We start from the raw sequence: 20,125 nt of genomic DNA, 5'->3' as shown, positions 1-20,125 counted from the left end.
ACCTGAAGACAGAAGAATGAATTAGAGAATGAGATTCCTGTAAATTACTAAATAATATGCATATTCATAAGGACCGCTTGAAGAATAAACGTAAAAAAAGAGTAAATAGAAAGTAAATGTAAAGTTATTTTATTAAGGAATAATATCATTTTTGTGATGTTATTTGATACGTCAAGGATACCCACATAAATGACCATAAACCACCAAATGCATGACCCATGTTATCTACTGGGAAATGGTCTTTATAAAAGTGAAACGCTTTGCTCCTTGTAAAAGAAAAATAGATTTTAGCTTCAAGAGAACTGTATTCCAATTACGTTCGCTGTGCTCCAATGTCTTTGTTATCGTACCACAATGAATGCGTCACTCTCTTCATATTTCAGGTTAATGATCTGATTGGACTGTAAACATTTTGTTAGACAAAACTTACACCCATTATACTTGCAGTCATTTAAAACAGGGAATATGTGCAAATGAACCCAGATATCCTTTTGTATTAGCTATTTTATTAGAGTAATAATATGCGAACCCTGATTTGCATGCTCAACTAAATGATTGCAAACAGTTTCTGACACATAAATTCACGGCTGTTCTACATGCTTCCACTGAGTTGGGCAAGAGTGAATTGGTCTATTTGAGTTATCCTCCTTTGATTTCTCCAAGAAAATCAATATAATAAAGTAATTCTTTCCTGCCATCCTCTTCTTTGCTAAGCTCTTCTGAGAACAGTCAGAAGATGTTTTTCCTTCAATTATTTCAGGCTGTTTGCATTAAATTCTCTCCAACAGGCGCCAGTAAATGTGTTCCCTTAATAAGGATGTCTCCCTTTGAAATAAGCTAAATAAAATTTTACATTTAAGGTGAGTAAGAACCAGTTATGGAGAAAATTGCTCAATATCTGTTCTATTCTAATTTCTTTTTCCATGCAAAGCATGTTGCAGGTCTATATTGAGAAAAAGCGTGATGATGTGGCATGCATAATTCATGCTTCTGGCCTTCCACACACATTTATTTTTTCCATCAGAATTCCACATGTTTAGATAAGGTCAAGAATTCTTTCCTGCTATCAACAGAACTTATTTTTAAGGAGTATGACATAAAATATTTGGGAATTTTACTTTTCCAGAAGAATGTTTGGGGTAATCTCATAATACAAGATGTTTTCCTGCGGATACTTTAGATTTTGTTTGTTCTACGGGTGTGTGTTTTGTTTTCTTAGATGTCGGGATCCCATTTACTTAAGTGGATGGAGTCCTTGTTTACAAAGATGCCTAGAATGAAAGCTCACTTGTTAGGAAATAAGGCAAAACCATGCCACTCAAAGGGAGTTCTCGAGGATTTCGCCATTCTGTGGAATTTCTTTTATTGTTCTTGTCAAAGTGGTATTTTAACTATGAGGAAAGTACACCAAGCCTTCCCATACATGAAGTCCATTTCCTAGTCACCTTTCCCAACTCTGTTCTCTTACTCTTATTATGCCTGTTTTTATATCTTATTGAGACTGGTGGTCTTCTCCATCTGGATAGCCACAGGCATTTCCAATCCGTGTGTTTATAGCTCAATCTCTCGTCTCCCTCTGCAAGCCTGTTTCCCCCAGGCAGTGAGTTGCTCAAGCCAGAAACCTGAGCGCCATCTTTGATTGTCACTTGACTTCGCTTGATACATCCAGACAACAGCCAAGACCTGTTCATTCTACTTTCTCAGTATCCCTCAGATCTGTCCTTTTCTGTGTATTTACTCCCCATTGCCATTTCCTGGCCCCAGACACCATCATTTCTTTCCCGGACTACTTTGTCACCCTACACTCAAGAGCACGATGAACATTGATTGCTCTTGCCTGCAAACACACACACAAATCTAAGCCGGATTGTCGGAGTGGTTAGAGGGACTGTAGAGAACTCCCTGTCTGGCATGTTCCCTTGTCCAGCCGTTTCCATCATTCACATTTATTGAGCGTTTGCGATGTAAAAGGGCCATTCTATTAGGGGCTATTAAGAATCTACGAAAAAGTTATGATGTCTGCCCACAGTCAATCTAGATAATCTTGTAGACTTTTGTGGGGGGGTGTTTGGGAGTGGGAATGTGGTGAAAATCACTGATCATGTCATAGCCACTGGGGCAATATTTCTGCCTTAATGCTCTTGTTGGAAAAAAATTCAGAAGGCGCTGATGGCCTTTAAAAGGTCCCTAATTTGCCCCCTACTACATAATAATGCACATTCTCAAGCATGAATTTTAATTTTTGAGGTAGGACTTCAACAGTGAGGGCTGCATATAATTTCAAGGAACATCCAAAGGTCAAGACCATACTAAAATTGCTTCCTCTCTGTACTGGTGGTCTGGTGGTTATAACTTCCTACTCATTCTGTTTCCTCTTCAAGGTCACTCAAAGCCCCTAAGTATAGCTACATGAGGGGAGGAGAATTTGAGGGTCACTGTGAAACTCACACTTTCCCAATAGCAATGGATTTTCCTAACAATCTTGGACACATAACACATGCCATCAGATTTTATATACTATTTCTTCCAGACATTTCTGAGTTGTCAGGGAAAGTTTTGTCTCTACAGAGTTGTCAGCTTACCCATCTCCCCCGCTGCACCCTGACACTCCTTGGCCCCCCTCCCTGTCCATTCTGTACTCAGGATTCCAGGAGTAGACAGCAGCATTCCCATTAAATAGGAGCACATAACTCAGATCAAATCTCCGTGGTAAATCGGCTTCTCAGCATCTGGTGCCGTTCCTCTAATGAAGCCTTTTTCTCTCCATGATATGAATCCATTAGACACTGAGAAGCCGGAGTATGTAAAATATTTTGTTTATCTGGCCCTTCTCAAAGGTACTGTCTGTCATCATAGATGTCTGCAGTAAATATAGCAACAGCATCAGCGGATGTGTGAAGCGATTAGATTTATGAGGCACATAAACTGCAAAGCTTCTAATAACCATAATTCCTAACTTCAATCATAATACCAGTATTAGTGTCATGTTTTCTGGAGGATTTTGTGTTTCTAAAAATATCTTAATTGTGGTTACCATGTTTACCCTATAATTCCTTTAATTTGGAAGTAAAAGGGCTCTGCCAGGGATGAAGCTAGAGAAAACAGCCTACCCTTCTGTATTGTTTATAGGGGCAGTGGGGCAAGATGGATTGCCCGTCTCACGTGTTTTGCAATTAAATTAGATAAATTTCCTTGGGAAAAAAGAGAGCCCACACTAATAAGGAACAACCGATGACAAAATCAAATGTGGGGGCGGGGAATAAAGGGTAGGATCTTTGTCCTCACTCCCACTCTCCTACCCCACCCACGATCCCCAGGGAGAGTCTGTCTGAGCGCCTTTAACACGATCTCTTTCTAATTATTTGGCATCGTTTGAAAAGCCTTTGAAAGGATGCCAACCATCAGTCGATTTTCCTTTTGACCCAGGCCCGAGATGTTGGTTCAGGTGCTTGACGCGAGATCCTTAGCTTCCGAAGTCTATCTTTGACTTTTAGAGAGAAAAGAAAGACCTTCTTAGGGCTTCTAAGAATATACATGCATGCGTGTGTGTGTGTGTGTGTGTGTGCGTGCACACGCACACACTGTTTTTAACTGTTTCTAAACTTAAGAAAAAAATGTATTGGCATTATCCCATGCAATACTTGGTCATTTGGTCTTGCTATTTACAGAGTAGCCCTTTCAAGTCCACTACAAGGGTTGTTTGAGTGAATGGTTATTTTTGCATCTTGGTGGAATTTGGCAGATTCGAAGGACACCCCAGATTTAGCCATTGAAAGATGATTCCACACATGTATTGCTGAATTTATGACCCTGACAGGTGATATGGTGGACTCTGGCCAGAGGCAGGGGCACTGGCCCAGTGGATATTCAAAACTTTTTTTTTTTTTTCTGAGTAGAGACAGAATATAAGCTTGTCATGTAACAGTCAAATAACAGATATGTATAAAGTAAATACATAATTTCACCCTCCAAAGATAACCACTGTTAACAGCTTGGGGTATATGGTTTCAGGCTCTTTGCTAGTAATATTCAAATACATTATTATCTCACATAAATAGAATAACACTAGACATGCTGTTTCATGGCTATCTTTTTAATTTAATAATATATCATGAATACTTTTCTGGGGAAGTGAGTACACATTTGTTTCAATCTTTTTAACTCTTCTATGGCATTCCATAGCATAGGTGAACCACAATTTATTTACTGTTCCCCTCCTGGTGAATATTAAAATGGCCTTCATTTTTTTCTTCTTATGTTTCCAATAACATCTTGGTCTATGTATCTTCAGACGCTAATGAGAGTATTTCTGCAGGCTAAATTCCTCAAAGTGAGATTGAAATGTTTACAGGTATTATCAAATGGAAAGACTAATATGTGTTTTAGAAAGGCACCTTAAGTTTGTGTCCTTCTTTCTGGTTTTACCAATAAGACACGAACGTGCTGTTTCTCCGCACTCCAATGTAGGAGCTTTGGCATTTCTTTGTTTCAGCTGATCCTGTCCTCTTTGCTAGGTGCTCACATAAAACTGCCTCATGGGTTTCATTCACTCTTCTTGGATTGATAATAATGTAGGGAATCTTTTCATCTAAATATACGTGGGTTTTTTTTTCTTCTCGCTATTCTTTACCTATATCCTTGTCCTATTTTCTATCAGTTTTCATCTTTTCTCTATTAATTCATAAATACTTTTTATATATTATGTTCATGACAGAGGCTGGAAATAATTTTCTAAGTGTTTTCTTTATGTTTCAACCCAATGGTGTGCTCTTTCATATGGCAATTTTATATTTTGGGGGGTAAAGTCTATCAATCTTGTCTTTTATGATTTCTTACCTTCGTGTCCTGATGAGAAAGACATCTTCTACCCTAAGATGATAAGCATATTCTCCTATATTTACTTCCATTTATTATCTGTTTTTTTAAAAAAGATGTTGCAATCTTTAATTAATGATTATTTCACAGGAATAAAATAGATAAGAGTCTAACCTATTATTTCTCTCCATTAACTATTATTAATGTTTCTCTCCACATTACTTAATGTCAGCCCTCTTTTCTTACTAAACTTAAAGCTGTAGCTAAGTCTGTAAATACCTATGTATTCATGGATCTGTTTCTGGATTCTCTGTTCCATTAATCTTTCCCTACCAATACCCAAGAAACTGTTTTAGATAGTTTATTTAAAATATATTCGAATCTGGTGGTGCAAATACTCCTCTCATCGTATTTCATTTTCAAAAATGTATCATGTGCATGGCTTCTTCCAAATGAATTCTATTATCAATTTGTAAGCATTGACTAAAATTGGGGTTTTAAAATTGAGAATTGTCATTTTCTTCTAAGGGCATTTCTCTGTCTTCTCATGTTGAGTATGTCGTCAACACTGACTGCTCTCTCAAATGGACGTCTGGAGTTGGTAGACACAAATAATGTGTGTTGCAAATGTGGGTTTTGAGAAAGAGAGCGTTATGATGGGCTAGGAAGTGACAGACACGTCAAAGGAATAGTGATACGGGAAAAAGGAAAAGGGAAGAGATAGACATAAGTAGAGAATGACTAGAGTGAGTAGAGAATGGAAGTGAGTACAGAGAAAGAAAAGTGAGAAAGAAGAACCCGAGGAGAAGGACTGATTGAAGAACAGGATGAAAACACTGACCTAAGGCTGGCTGGGCAGGGAAGGTTCCAGAGGGATTGGAATGGTTCTACAGTGTCGCGCCTATTGGCTGGGGCTGCAGAGAATGCGTTGAGCGATGGTCCAGTGGCCCCGGGATACAAAGCCAGTGGTGGAGTATGGGCCCGGAAAGGCAGAGGTGAGTGTGGAGTCCTTCCATCTATGGTCTGAGTGCTTGGCCAGAAAGAATGTTGAACCCAAACAGTATAGGGAGAAGTAAGAATCACGGGGTGTAGTGGGGCAGGTTATACAGGTAGGCGAGAGGGTCCAGCTCAGAAATCACAGTAGGAATTTGGATGGAGCTTTGCTCAGGGATACAGGCCTGCTATAGGATCAGCCTGAGCATGAAGGTCAGGGGTCTTGTTGGGAATATTTCTAACCATGGGGACCTTGTCAGTTCCCCTCCCCACCTTCCACCTCTTCCCATGCCGGAATTGTACAGCAGTGGATACTGGGCCAAAGGTGGACCACACGCTCACTTCCCAAAGAGAGTCGGTGTTGGGACGGAAGAAGCAAATGGATCTTTTTTGAAGTACCTACATTTCAGAACATAAATCTCTGGAAGTCTTGGTGATGGTGCCTCAGCGTGGGGCTTGAGAGGCAAGGAGAAATGACATGCTTTAAGAAAGAATAAAACATGTACACAGGAAGAGCAGGGATCAATTCTTCCTTCTAGCTTATTTTTGAGATCCAGCCGCATTCTGTATTTTGAGCTCATTGGGATACTCCAGAATGGCCCCTTTCATAAAAGAGCTAGCTCCAACTGGGCTTTTGTTTCATAGAGTCCTAGAGGTCTTAACTAATACAGGGACTAAGGAAGCTACCGCGGCCAAGTCATGAATTTCCTTATTAACAAAAAGCCAGGATCGCAATTAAAGGGCTAAAACATCATTGGTGGAATTCTGTAAAACAGGGATTCAACAGGTTAGATCTAAAAATAGAAGTTAGAGTTCTTGCATTCAACTAGACCAAACTTGGCAACCAGGGGTGATGGAAAGAGAGCTGGACAGAAAAGGAGGAAGCCAGGCCCAAGGCCTTGGAATTCTAGGGCCTTGCATGAGAATTGCTGGCGCTCTCTGGATAAAACGGTGGATAAAACTGTGCCTGCTTTATGGCCCCTGCCACGTAGGGACTTTTTGAGATGTGTGCGGGGACCAGGGGCACCTGGTGGGCTGTAAAATCCTATTTGCATGGATGTCAATGTTACAGCGGCCTCGTAGGACTTGTCTGATGTAGGACGCTGTGCTCTCTGGAGTAAAGTGCTTGTAAGCTCAGCGGCTGACTGATGTATGACTGTGTAACGGTGAGAGGAAGGGTGAGAGGTGTAGGGCGAGGCTGGGGTCCTATGTGAAGCCTCTGGCTAGCACAACTCCAAGGGGTGCCATTCTCCCCCTCGTGGGTGGCGATGGTGCCCTCTGAGACACAACATGGGGCGCCACGTGGATGAGACCCCCCAGAATTGTGCCACGTGGCAGTCCTGGTCCCAGGATCGCTGCTAAAGAGAATGCCCTCTCATGCTTGGAATGCTAGCCGTGCACGGGGCCAGTGGTTAAATATAAAAACTCACCTAGAGGAATTCCCTGGCAGCTTTATCACAGCTGTGTTGTCCAAACCTTTGGAAAAAAAGGCTGAAGACATTAGCAAAAAGCATGGATCTGGCTGGTACTTGTAGGCATGCACCCCGTAAACCGTGTCAGCACCCCATAAACATGTCACTTCTAATGACGAGTGCATGTCCCTATTCACCGCCATCATTTATTCTACCACAAAACCTCCCGGAACTTTGTTTCCAGAATCCTTTTTATCTTCATCATTAAACCAGCCTTGGGAGATATTGAGGTCAGTGGCCCTGGACCCAAGTCCTGTCTCCTCCTGACGTCACCTGCGCAGTAATCTAAATAGCGACAGAGGCCGTTGAATAATGCCGACAACTTTGTAGAAGCCTTCCTGGCCAGGCCTATGTGGAAAGCCGGACCCATCATCAATCACCCCATAATGGTTTCTGAATGTTCAGCCTGAAATCGGGATACTTGGAAACAGCTGCTTTGGTGATAATTCACATGCGTAGGTGCCTGGAAGTTAGAGGGTACATTAGAAAGAGACGCACACCGTGTGGAAAGAGGGGTGCGCAGCAAAAGACGCACATAAAAATCCCGGGGAAATGGTGACAGGAGGGCGCAAGTTGGGGGTGGAGCTGGGGGTTGCGAAAACAACAGGAAGCAAAGGAAACCCCAAGGACATCAAAGTACCCACAGTGCTTCGTAAGGAAAAAGAACCCAGAAAGCACAATGAAGAGGGTTTTTGGTTTTTTTTTGTCAGTAGGGAGCAAAATGAAAGGGCCACCTGCTGAGGGGGAAGCCCTGTCACAGAGCAGACTGGCCTGTCCCGTGATCTTCTGGGGTTTTCTCAAGGAGAATGAGCTTCAGACAGCAAGGCCCGGAAAGGACGTGGCTGCAGGGGCACTGTGCCCCCCCCCCCCCGGAGGCCAGCAGGTGGGCTCAGGTAAAGGGCATGGACGTGGAGGTGAGGGGAAGATGGTTTGCAAGTCTGAGGTGGGGATGATAGAACTGGTCGGACATTTTTGTGAGAAATCACGGAGGCTGGCGTGGATGTCCAACATCGGAAGGCAAGTCTGTCTTGATTACGAAAAGAGAAAAATCTGACGAACGTAGCAGAGCAAGACTGCTGAGCTCCTGCCTAGAACAGATTCTAATGTGGTGTGTGAGCCCTTCGAAGTAGAAAAAGCCTGGTTTATTAGAGAACGATATGAGTTCATGAGAAAAATTCAGTCCAGTGCAACCATTTCTTCTTGCCTCCCTCCCTCTTGCCCTCTCTTTTAAGTTAGCGGTTGGACTGAGGAGGGAATGCTGGAGATAAAGTATGCTAGCTTTTCTAAAGGGATTTAATTTCTTTCATATGTTTTTTCGTATGTCTTTTCGTATGTTTTCCCATATACAAATATGGGAAAGGGATTTAATTTTATTCTAAAGGGGTTTAATTTCTTTCGTATGTTTCTTTCACATGTCTTTTCGTATGTTTTCCCATATACAAATATGGGAAACCTATTTGTATATAATAATTACATCACTGAAGATTATTGCCATAGACTGGTTTGTGTCCCTCCCCGCCCCCCGCCCAATTTCGTATGTTGAAACCTAACCCCCAGTATGATGGTGTTTGGAATCGGGGCCCTTGGGAGGTGTTTCGGTCATGAGGGTAGAGCCCTCACGAAGGGGATTGGTGCCTTTACAAAAGAGATTCCAGAGAGTTCCCTTGGGTCTTCTGTCACGTGAGGACACAACGAGAAGACGGCTGTGTATGAACCAGGAAGCTGGTCCTCGCCAGACACTCAATCTGCCCACATCTTCCAGCCCCTAGAACTGTGAGAAACAAATGTTTGTTGTCGAAGCCACCCAGCCTGTGGTATTTTGTTATCACCTGAACAGACTAAAAAAAATTATAATCTAATAAGTACTCCATAATGTCACATTAGAAAGTATTACTGATAACAGTATGCAATAAAACGGACCTGTAATCATTTAATATGACGTTCTTAATGTAAAAAGATGGAAAATATCTGAGGAAGATGGAAAAATACACAGTTAAGTGGCTAAAGAGTTGTTTAATGGATTAGCGTCAACCAGAGAAAGTCGAATGGTTGAGTATGGGATATTACAGAACCACCTTGGGAGCTAATTAGAGGTGCAAATTCCACCTACTGGACCTATTGAATCACTGTGGGGAGGGGCCTGGGGATCGCCATTTGAAACAGATCTCCAACCAGGCGATTCTCAAGCCCCCCACAGGTCTCCATCTTTAGACCTGACTTCTCTGCTGATTCTGGACTTGTATCCCCAGCAGCTTTCTCAGTATCTCCACTTGGAGGTCTACCAAGAATCTCAAACATCATTTGCCTAAAATAGAATACTTTATCCTCCAAAATCTCCTCTCCCTGCCGTAAATGGCATCACCATCCATCTAGATGTTTGTCCAAAATTTAGGAGTCATTCCTCTTTCCCTCAAATCCTATATTGATTTTACCTCTGAAGGAAAAATACCGTTCTACCACTCCTCACCATGGCCACCCCACTAACCCTGGTCTAAGTCAACACCACTCTCCTCTGGGCTACTGCAGTTACCACCCCTGGTCTCCCTGCCTCCACTTCTGCTCCATTCCTTCTTCTTAGAGCAACCATTTGCTGTCATTTGGGGCAGTTGATCCCCAATTTCTTACCTTGGCCCGCAGGCCCTCAGTCTGGTTCCTGTCTGCCTCGGTTCATGGCTCCCTCTCTGACTCCTCCACGAGGAGGCCTTCTGGGCTTTCTCTTGTATCCTGTTAGCACACCAAGCTCGTTTCTGTCTCAGGACCTTTGCACTTGACATAGCAGCCTCTGTTTCCTCATTCAGGCTTCTCCTTAAGGATCATCTTCTCAGAGAAGCCTTCCTGTCAATCCCGGCTCGCTCTCTACCTTTTTCCTGTTTCATCTGACAACCTAAAATCCTTAACTCCCTATTTATTTTCATGATTATTATCTGATTCCTTGACAGAATACAAACTCTACATGAGCAGAAGATTTATGCCTGGAGCATTGCTTAGCACATTATAGGTACTCGCTAAATATTTACTAATGAGTTGAACCATTGGCATAGCAGAAGAAAGCTGGACTTCGCCATCAGACCTGGGTTTAAATCTCTACTCCATCTTGGTTCACACTTCCAGCCCTAGTCTTGAGCCTTGTGTAAAAAACCCGGCTCCTGGGGCGCCTGAGTGGCTCGGTTGGTTAAGCGTCCGACTTCGGCTCAGGTCATGATCTCACGGTCCGTGAGTTCAAGCCCCGCGTCGGGCTCTGTGCTGACAGCTCAGAGCCTAGAGCCTGTTTCAGATTCTGTGTCTCCCTCTCTCTCTGCCCCTCCCCCATTCATGCTGTCTCTCTCTGTCCCAAAAATAAATAAACGTTAAAAAAAAAAAAAAAAACACCTGGCTCCTGTGAGCCTCCTGAGGTCCTTTCCCTACCTGATTTCTGTCATCTAGTCACTTCCCTTTCCCACTCAGCATGTTTCCTGAAGACTTTACCTGCCTCATAATCTCCTTCCTCTCCTCAAGGACTAGCATGATCCTGGGACACCTCACGTCCACCTGGCTGGAACAGCCAACATCGGACCACTGTGGTTGTCAACAGTGGCTGCCCGTTGAAATTAGTAAGGAAGCTTTTTGTTGTTGTTGTCGATTGATTTATTTTTTTGAGAGACTGAGAATGCGCATGCACGAGCGGGGGAGGCGCATAGAGCCAGGGGCGGGGGGGGGGGGAGAGAATCCCAAGCAGGCTCTGCACCTTTAGCACAGAGCCCAACATGGGGCTCAACTCATGAACCGTGAGATCATGACCTGAGCTGAAATCAAGAGTCAGAGGCTTAACCAACTGAGCCACCCAAGCGCCCCTCAAGGAAGCTTTAAAACAATACCAGTGCTGAGATGCCTAGAATGAGGTCTCTAGGAAAGTCTACTTGTAGACAGTGGAATGGTGGTTGCCAGGGGTGGGGAGAGGGGAGTAGGGAGTTAGGAGTTAATGTACACAGAGTTTCAGTTGAGGGAAATGAAAAAGTTCTGGGGGGGATAGTGGTGATGACCGTACAACAACGTGAATGCACTTCAGGCCCCTGAACTGTACATTTAAAAATGGCAAAAATGGGGGGGCGCCTGGGTGACTCAGTTGGTTAATTGTCTGTCTTCGGCTCAGGTCATGATCTCAGGGTTTGTGAGTTCAAGCCCCACATTGGGCTCTTTGCCCTCAGCACTGAGCCTGCTTCGGATCTTCTGTCCCTCCCGCCTCTGCTCTTCTCCTGCTTGTGCAGGTGCTCGCTCTCTCTCTGTCTCCCTCTCTCCCAAAACTACATAAACATTTTTAAATGGCAAAACTGGACAATTTTATGTTCTATGTATTTTACAATTAAGAAAACCAAATCATGAAACGCCAGAGCCCAGACCCATCAGCATTTCCAGAATGGGGCTTGGGTTGCTCTTGACCCCTCACAGCTGCTGTCCTTCTGTCCATCCGTTCTCCCAGTGGGCATTTCCTGGGTGCCCAGCAGTGCTGGGCACAGTGCAGACAATGAGAGCACAAAGAAAAAATGCTTGTGGTTCTTCAGTCCCACCTTCTTCAGAGCTCTGGTGTTTATTTACTTATTTATTTATTTATTTTTTTTAATGTTTATTTATTTTTGAGAGAGAGAGAGAGAGAGAGAGAGAGAGAGAGAGAGAGAACGTGAGTGGGGGAGGGGCAGAGAGAGAGGGGGAGACACAGACTCCGAGGCAGGCTCCAGGCTCTGAGCTGTCAGCACACAGCCCGATGTGGGGCTCGAACTCACAAACAGTGAGATCATGACCTGAGCCAAAGTCGGACGCTTAACCCACTGAGGCACCCAGGCGCCCCTCTGGGTGGTTTTTTGTTTGTTTGTTTAAACCCGACTCCATTTTATTGCTGCAGCCCTGGTATGGCCCTCCCTCCCAATTACTATTCTTAGCAACCCGGAGAGAAGGGATGCACCCATTCTGTAGGGAAGCAGGTGGGAAGACAGCAGTAGAAACACTAGTTTCACTTACACATTACTTGTAGCTGGGGCTGCATGGATTTGTGGTTGTTTACCCTGGGAATGATATCACAGCATATTGATTATATTGATGGGTCAGTCTCCTGTGAGCACTCGGTTCTTCTCAATCTTTCTTTCGTTATCTTCAAAAACTTCTGATCAAAAACCGCGTTGGCTGTTGTTAAGACGTACGGGAGCCAAGGGGCACCAGTGGGCACTGGTGGTGTGTCTAATGAGTGGAGAAGATCAGAGCCGACTTTTCCAGGGAAACTGGGGGTCCCCCTCACCCATCCTTCAGAGGCAGCAGCTTTTCCCAGCATGCAGTAGGGCTGAAGTACAGACATGGGATGAATGCAAGCCCACGGGGCCTTTGGATCGCTTCTGCTCTAGCATCTAGGTCAGGTCGTTGCGTCCTCTCTGTGCTGGTCATACTGCACATGGTTATTGGGTTCTGTTCTAGAGAAAAACTGTCTTGTTGAGAATTTACAACATGAAATGTTCCCAAAGGGGCAAATTTACCCTGGAAGGGTGAAGAGTCTGGAAGTCTTAGAGGAGTTGAAAGGGCGTCCAGGTGGCTCAGCTGGTTAAACATTGGACTCTTGATTTCAGCTCAGGCCATGATCTCAGGGTCATGAGATCGAGCCCCCCCTCAGGGTCTGCACTGGGCAAGGGGCCTGCTTGAGATTCTCTCTCTCCCTCTGCCTCTGCCCCTCCCCTACTCGCATGCATGCAAGCGTGCATGGTCTCTCTCTCTCTCTCTTTCTGCCAAAAAAAAAAAAAAAAAAGAAGAACAGTTGAAGGGACAAGTGGTATTTGGCTTGGAGAGGAAAAAGCTGGTATGAATGGAAGGAAGGGACTAAGCTGTAAGGAATGCTTCAGGCCTTTAGGGCACCATGATGTACAAGAAAATATATTCATGATATGTTGTTCCAGAAGGCAGTATTGGAACAAATGACTAAACATGACAAAAAAATGTTTTGGCTCTGTTTAATGAAGATCCTTCTGGAGCCAAGAATAAGCTACTTTCAGAGCTTTCTGTCCCTGGAACTACTGAAAGTGAGACCGACTGACTCCAGGGCAGGAAAGGGATAGACAGTTCAATGTCCCCAAGACCACAAGACACCGCGACCATCATAACCCACCGAGGCCGAAGAGGAAGTGGTTAAACAGCGGCATCCTTAACCCCTGCAGCTAAGGAAGCAGTTGTGTTCAGTGGCGTCACACAGTTTTTACGTAATGAAGGGAACCCATTTTCATCTTCAAGCACGATGTGACCCTTCTCATAAAAGGGACCGCAGACATACAATTTATCAATGCAGCAGACAGAGCATGTCGAGGCCAGATCCAGTGATCGCTGCCCATAGGCAAGAACCAGATATTAAAAAAAAACCCCAGCCCTGTCGCAGTCAGGCTGGAGGGCCTGGTTGCTGCCTCTGGCAGAACCTTCTGTGGGAATGATCCGAGAAGACCTCAATGCCGAAAGGTCATGCTTCACTAGAATGCACGGTTTACGTGAAGACTTAGTAACAAGGCCGCCTTGCAGAGAGTGTGGGGGAGGGCAGAAAGGGTCCACGTAAGACAGAGTCTCTGGGAATACTTACAGAGTTCTGTTTGGGGAGGATCCATACACCGTAAGATCTCCTCGTGTTTGTGGCCGAAATATTAACGCCAGAGCTTGCATTAAATAAAAGAACACGGGTTTGTTGGTTGGTTAAATCTTGGCGGGGTAGGGAAGCACTTAGGGGAATTTCTGACACCAGCGTTAATTTTCCTGAATCCCAGAATTGGAATTCAGTGTGCCAGTCCTCCTTTCTACCCCTCACCAATTCTGGGATTTATTAGGCCCAGTTCAGGCAGAAGGATGGCCCGTGCTGCCTACCTTTTCCTGTCTTTTCTTGCCAGGATTTGTCCCGAAACCTTTGAGCGCCTTGTTAGGAGATGATACCGCTGGGGGAGAGGGACTGTGTTAATTACCTGTGGGTCTGCTTAGGTGAGCTGTGGTACTTCTATTTTTCGCACCCCTTCCTAGGTGCCAAAAATCACTAATGAAGCGGTAAAAGGAAATATGACACGTCTGTGACTCCTTTTTCCACGGTGTCTGGAAGGAGAAGACAAACAAACGGAAACCAACCAAACAAAACCTTTTGTTGTTGTGAGCTCTTATGGATATTTTGTTGCTGCTGATTGTTAATTACTGTCAGATAACACTTCGGGTGATTAATTGACCTTTCTTAGCCGAAACAATAAAGGCCATTTAACTAATACAGCAGAAAGCAGAGAGCTGTTCTGTTGTACTGCCATTTCTATTACTGGGTGATTCTCCATCTTGCACCCCATTACCACCCCCCCCACCCACCTCCCCCCTATTCTCCTCGTTTCTGACCCACACTTACTCGGGGGATTATTCTACGAATATTGCCTCCAGTTCATCATGGGTCCTTCCCTGAAGGCTTCAAATCTATTTGCAAAGTCTATTTTTGGAGCCATTAAGATAGATTGTTTTACTTGGAAGGCGAGTGATTTAATAAGTGAAGGAAATCAAGGAACAATGCACATGCAGAGCTCATTCTTGCTGTAGTTTCTCAAATCTTTCCGGGGAACAGTTCTCCTGTACTTGAAGATGGGCATAGTGGACTTAGTGTCACAGCCTGAACCAATTTTTCTCGTGCGGCTAATATACAGAGTAATTTCTATATGCAAAATACGGTAAGAGATGAAAATACGAGCTGTGTTGATTTGACCCTTCAGGAGCTCACTAAGTAGCCATGAAGACAGGTATCTACACAGAGTTCATTAGGGGCTGCCCGGGGTCCTGGCTCAGGCAACCCTTCTCTGACATGGCTTCCCTCTGAGCAGCTAACTCCCCTCATAGAGCTCCTGGCCCACCCTTTTCCCTGAGCTCGGGCTCTCCTTTCCAACTGCCTCTGGCTGTCCTGTGGGCATCTCCAGTGGAAAATGCCTCACCCAGAACTCTCCACGTTGCCTTGAAATCTGTTCTTTCTCCAGAATTCCTTCCCTCAGTGAATGGGTACCGAGCCCTTCCTCTACTCCAACACCAGTTTGGATTGCTGTCCCAGACTTGTCACTCCTCCACAGCTGGGCTCTCCATTCCCACCAGGGCTGCCTCCTCTCCTCCTCTCCCCGCTCCGTTATTTCTTTTTTTTTTTTTTTTCCAACGTTTATTTTTTTTTTATTTTTGGGACAGAGAGAGACAGAGCATGAATGGGGGAGCGGCAGAGAGAGAGGGAGACACAGAATGGGAAACAGGCTCCAGGCTCTGAGCCATCAGCCCAGAGCCTGACGCGGGGCTCGAACTCACGGACCGCGAGATCGTGACCTGGCTGAAGTCGGACGCTTAACCGACTGCGCCACCCAGGCGCCCCCCGTTATTTCTTACCTTGACCTTTGCAACGATCTCTTATTGTACTTCTTGAACCAGCCTCTCACTCCTCAACCTACTGTTCGCCTTGCCTGGCAAATGTGATCTCTCAATGGGAACTATGTAAATTAAAAAAAAAAATGTTTATTTGTTTTTGAGAGAGAGAGACAGAGCACAGGGGTAGGGGGCAGAGAGAGAGAGGGAGACACAGAGTCTGAAGCAGGCTCCAGGCTCTGAGCTGTCAGCACAGAGCCTGACGCAGGGCTTGAATGCTCGAACCGTGAGATCATGACCTGAGCCACCCAGGGGCCCCATCAATGGAAACTTTCATTCTGTTACTCTGTGGCTCCTTAAAATCCTTCGGTGATTGCAAATAAAGCCAAAACTCCTCAATAGGGCGCACAAAATCCACCCTGATCTGCCCTGTACCCACCACTCACGTGGAACTTTCTGCATTCCTATTTTCTGCTGCATCTGCCACTCAGTGCCCTACTTCTCAGCCACCTGCTTCTCCACTGCCTACCTTCCATGGCTTTCCTCTCTCCCATCCCAACCGCTCTGCTGGACCCCTTTCTCGTGTGCAATCACTCTACGTCTGGTCTCCTCTCTGAGCATTTTCCGAGCCCGGGTGGGTAGACTTGGCCTCTCATTGTGTCCCTGCTCCGCCTGGGACTTGTTTGCGGCACAGACACCCTAACAGCACATGAATCTTACCGGTTCAAAGGTCTGACTTACTCATCGTCCGTAAAGTCTGCCAAGGTAAGGTATTTCTTGCAGCTAAGGTATTTATCCTGTGCACCCAGCTCAGTAGCTGCCCCTAACGTGGTCGGTTCACCACTACAGAGTAAATGAATGGCTTAACAACATCTTTACAGGGGCCAGCCTCGAGAAAATTCTTAAATCATCATTTTTTTGGTTTTTCTTTTTGCCTTATCTTTTCTTGCTTCTGAACCTAGGTGTTTAACACTTTCTTTTTTTCTTTTTTCTTTCTTCCTTCCTTCCTTCCTTCCTTTCTTTCTTTTTTTTTTTTTTTTTGGCCAGTTACATTTATTTCTCCATTCCCTGCCCCATATACTGTGATAATCGCTGGAAAAAAAATTTAAAAACTCCAACTTTAGGGGTGCCTGGGTGGTGCAGTCGGTTAAGCGTCCGACTTCAGCCAGGTCACGATCTCGCGGTCCGGGAGTTCAAGCCCCGCGTCGGGCTCTGGGCTGACGGCTCAGAGCCTGGAGCCTGTTTCAGATTCTGTGTCTCCCTCTCTCTCTGACCCTCCCCCGTTCATGCTCTGTCTCTCTCTGTCCCAAAAATAAATAAACGTTGAAAAAAAAATTAAAAAACTCCAACTTTATAAAAATAAGTATTAAGTAATCAAAATGTTTTATTTTAAAAGATACCATGGCTAGGGTCTCATCATTCAATGGGCTGAATGTTTGAGTCCCCCCACAGTTCATATCTTGAAGTTCTAAAACCCAATATGATGGTATTTGAAGGCTTTGGAAAATAATTAGGGTTCGATGAGGTCATGAGGGTGGAGCCCTTATGATGGAATTAGTGCCCTTGTAAGAGAGCCCAGAGAGCTCCTCACCACCTACTGCAGACATACCCTACTGGCCACAAGGGGAAGCCTCAGAATGAAACCCTTGTGTGCACCTTGATCTCAGACTTCCTGGTCTTCAGCAAGGTGGGAAATAAGTTTCTGTTGTTTAAGCTATCCCATTTATGGTATTTGATTATGGCAGCCTGAGGCAACTAAGGCAAAAGGGAACATTTGAATGGTAGAATTCCATGTATTAGGACACACCGATGAGGAAACATATTTGCAGAGGCTCACCCCTCTGTTCCCTCCCTCAAATCGCACCATCTAGGCACCTTGGATTACTACAAAAATCTAATGTCATCTGGTATAACATCTACTAGAATTATTGAATATGGTCTAGTCCAAGGAAAAAATTAAGTTCATTCTCATAATTCTGAGCACATTTCTGGGATGAAATTCTTTGTGCCGGTGTAAGAGCTGATCAGCAAACCGTTTTCTTTTGAAAAGGTTCAGGATGAATAAAAAAATGTATCCAAATGCCAGGAATATCCGTGAAGTCATCTGATTTTATAACTGCTCTCCCTAAGCTTGTGACTCTTGGTGGTATTTCCTGGGATAGGTTTGATTTCTCTAGTTGTACCAAGAGATGATGAGGACTGCTCTTAGCTTGATAGGAAATGTAAAATCGGCCGGGGGGAGGGCGGGTGGGGGGCGAAATAGAGACAGAGACAGAGAAAGTTTGCCGATCACCGGACATAACCCTCCAATGCAGGCTATTACAAGGGGGGAACTGAGACCTTCTTTAGTAAATGCTGCTCAGCTTTTCCTACTTCTTACTCGGCTACAGCGATGACAGTAACTTTATTTGCCCTCCGCCCTGACCACCCCACCTTTCTCCTGCCAACAAAATGGCTTCGTAACAGGTGTTGGGAAGGGAAGACAAACAGGGGCAAGAGCTGAGATGTCCTCTTCTGCTTTACTCTGAACCACGATGGCATTCCAGAGCCAGCCCGAGGCCACAGGGGATGGGAGCAGCTTCCCTGGAGCCATGATGAAGAAACATTCAGTGCCAAATAAAAAATCATACTCTCAACATCTGACTTGAAAGGGGAGATGTTTATGTTATGTTAATGGGAGATGTTTATGTTATGTTAATGGAAGAGTCCAAACGGCATCCATTGCTATTATCATCTTACTACCTCTTCCTCAGACTTGGAAAAGAATTCACCTCTCTGTAGTGTGTCTGTTGGGCCGGAGGGCACTTCATATTTTTGGCGGTGCTAGGTAACAAGGACACAAGCGATGACAATACATTTCATACAAACGCATATACCCATTTAGTATTATTTATTCACAGTGAATCTCTACGCTAAAACTCCCCAGGAATTACACATGATAGCACTCTCGAGGGTCACTGCAAGTAATTCATTTTTATTTCTATTTTTTTTAAGTCAGCGTGTATCAATCTGTGGTGAAGGAACATTAAAAAAAATCCCCCTACACGTAGATCCATACTTTTGTAAAATACAACGAAAAGGAATCGTTGGAAAAATAAAAGACATACAACACGCAAATGGCAATTTGTTATTATATTCAGCATGGTTTGTCAAATTGCTATAAGAAATTTTTAATGCTTGCTCTCTATTTCTCATCTATCATTAACCTATAACACGTGGGCAAATGACCACACTCTTAGCAGTGTAGACCAATTGTTAAGTAAACCAACAGGCACATAGGACTTGTCCTCGGCTCTGTCCTCAGGGCAGAGGGCTCATTACCTTAAAATTGCCGAGAAGGTTCTAGTCCATCAAAACCTGGGGTTTTTCCTCTGAGTTCCCATTCTCTGGGATCCTTCTTACCATGGGAGGGCAGCACTTTGAGACATTGCTCTGGTTGAATTGATTTTTTTTTTAAATTTTTTTTTTTCAACGTTTATTTATTTTTTTGGGGACAGAGAGAGACAGAGCATGAGTGGGGGAGGGGCAGAGAGAGAGGGAGACACAGAATCCGAAACAGGCTCCAGGCTCTGAGCCATCAGCCCAGAGCCTGACGCGGGGCTCGAACTCACGGACCGCAAGATCGTGACCTGGCTGAAGCCGGATGCTTAACCGACTGCGCCACCCAGGCGCCCCTGGTTGAATTGATTTTTAAGTCTCCTTCATGCTAGAACTTGTTTAACGAGAAAGGCAATCTTGTAACATCTATTAGCCGTGCCTTACGAAAATGTGGCATAGGTGGTGTGATGCCAGTGGCCTTTAGCTCCAAATGACCTCTTCTCTCTATCGGAGGCTTTTCAGAGTGAAAATCAAAACACATAAAAAATGGTAAAAATATCAAGAGTTAGCAGCTAAAGGTTGTGGAGGTTGACTGAGAGTGAGGCCTGATGGGAACAGGACAAAGGTCACAAGTGGAAAGAGATCAGGGTCCTGGGAGCAAAGATAGCAGAGAGGAAAGGTCCCTGAGGAACACTTCCATCTAGGGTTGGTTTTACCAATAAGGATTTTCGCACTTTTTCATGGTTCACCTCACCGGCACGGTGAAAACATGGAGCCCAAGAACCAGTCTCTCACCCACTGCCCCAGGATAAGCACAGGGCTTAAGACAACAGAAGTCATCTCCTGATTTTGGAAGATAATAACAAGGTCTACATTGGTGTGAATTCTTTAAAACAGAAACAAAATGTTATCTGTAATACTCATGGTACTCTTCACCATCTACCGTTTTGTTTAAAAACTACTCTTTACTACTCTTGCCTTCGGTTCACTTAGCACAGTTTCTTCTTAAGAATTCCAAATATTTTCACCAGTATCATCTCATTTTGTCCACATGTCATTGTTGAGATACTATTATTCATTTACGTATTCAGTCAACAATTCTTCATGGAGGCTTCCTGTTTAGTGGCTAGCGGTCTACAAAGTGGGAGGGAGCCCTAGCGATTTCGTCTTCCATT

The sequence above is a fragment of the Lynx canadensis genome, chromosome C1, assembly GCF_007474595.2.
Source record: "Lynx canadensis isolate LIC74 chromosome C1, mLynCan4.pri.v2, whole genome shotgun sequence".
NCBI classification, from domain to species: Eukaryota; Metazoa; Chordata; class Mammalia; order Carnivora; family Felidae; genus Lynx; species Lynx canadensis.
The sequence above is the reverse complement of the archived record's forward strand: the minus strand, read 5'-3'. Positions refer to the sequence as shown.